General features: G+C 36.6%; 1 non-coding gene across 1 annotated transcript; it reads left to right on the top strand.

The window, feature by feature from the left end:
• Positions 1-226: 226 nt before the first annotated feature.
• Positions 227-306, top strand: Trnaa-ugc (transfer RNA alanine (anticodon UGC)). Its single transcript has one exon. It is a non-coding gene; the product is annotated as a tRNA-Ala (tRNA).
• Positions 307-1,761: the final 1,455 nt, after the last annotated feature.

The following is a 1,761-nucleotide window of genomic DNA, read 5'->3' as shown; positions in this document are numbered from 1 at the left end:
TATGTTAAACAGAAGGCGTGAAAGAAGGCATTCCTGTCTTGTTCCAGTTTTTAAAGGGAATACTATCAGTTTTTCTCCATTTAGAATGATGTTGGCCTTGAGTTTAATGTACATAGCTTTAAAAATATTGAAGTATATTCCTACTATGCCTAGTTTATCTAATGTTTTGAACATGAATGGATGCTGTATTTTGTCAAATGCTTTTTGAACATTAAAGAAAGAAATTGGGGGCTGGGAATGTAGCTCAGTTGGTAGAGTGCTTGCCTTGCATGCACAAGGCCCTGGGATCAATCCCCAGAGCCTCCACCAAAAAAAATAAAAAGAAAAAGAAAGAAAGAAATTGAAGAAGACCTAAGGTCTAAGAAAATGGAAAGATTTCCTATGTTCTTAGATAGGAAGAATTAATATTGTCAAAATGGCCATACTACCCAAAATGCTATACAGATTCAATGTGATTCCAATTAAAATCCCATCATCATTCCTTATAGAAATAGAAAAAGCAATCGTGAAATTCATTTGGAAAAATAAGAGACCCAGAATAGCTAAAGCAATCCTTAGCAAGAAGAGTGAAGCAGGAAGCATCACAATACCAGAACTTCAACTATACTACAGAGCTATAGTAACAAAAATGGCATGGTATTGACACAAAAGCAGACAGGTACACCAATAGTACAGAACAGAAGACACAAAGACAAACCCACATAAATACAGTTATCTCATCCTAGACAAAGGCACTATAAGCACACATTGCAGAAAAGATAGCCTCTTCAACAAATGGTGCTAGGAAAACTGGAAATCCATATGTAGCAGAACGAAATTTAACCCCCATCTCTAGGCCCCACACTCCATCATGTCGGCTTAGGAACTGACTTCCTCAACAAGACTCCTAAAGCATAAGAAGTAAAAATCAAGAATCAATAAAGGGGATGGTATCAAACTAAGAAGCTTCTTTACCACAAAGGAAACAATCAAGAGCATGAAGAGAGAGCCTGCAGAATGGAAGAAAATCTTTGCCTCCTGAACCTTAGATGGAACATTAATCTCCAAGACATACAAAGGACTCCAAAATCTTAACATCATAAAAATATAAAATAACCCAATCAACAAATGGACAAAGGAAAAGAACAGGCACTGAAATACAAATGGTATATGAAAAAAAAATGTTCATCATTTCTAGCAATCAGAGAAATGCAAATCAAAACTACTCTAAGATATCATCTCACTCCAGTCAGAATGGCAGCTATTATGAACACAAACAACAATAAGTGTTGGCAAGGATGTCGGGGAAAAAGGTACACTCATAAACTGCTAGTGGGAATGCAAATTGGTGCAGCTAATTTGGAAAGCAGTATGGGGATTCCTTGGAAATCTGGGAATGGAACCATCATTTGACCCAGCTATTCCTCTTCTCAGACTATACTCAAAGGACTTAAAAACAGCATGCTATAGGAACACAGCCATATCAATGTTTATAGCAGCACAATTCACAATAGCTAAACTGTGGAGCCAACCTAGATGTCCTTCAGTGGATGAATGGATAAAAAATATGATATTTATACACAATGGAATATTACTCAGCATTAAAAAAGAACAAAATCATGGTATTCGCGGGTAAATGGATGGCGTTGGGGAAGATAATGCTAAATGAAGTCAGCCAATCCCCAAAAAAATCAAATGCCAAATGTTTTATCTGATATAAGAGGGTGATTCATAGTGGGGTAGGGAGGGAGAGCATGGGAAGATTAGATTAATTCTAGATAA

The sequence above is a fragment of the Marmota flaviventris genome, chromosome 2 (genome assembly GCF_047511675.1).
Source record: "Marmota flaviventris isolate mMarFla1 chromosome 2, mMarFla1.hap1, whole genome shotgun sequence".
In the NCBI taxonomy this organism is placed as follows: Eukaryota; Metazoa; Chordata; class Mammalia; order Rodentia; family Sciuridae; genus Marmota; species Marmota flaviventris.
Note: the sequence above shows the minus strand (reverse complement) of the source record. Positions and strands in the feature narration are given on the sequence as shown.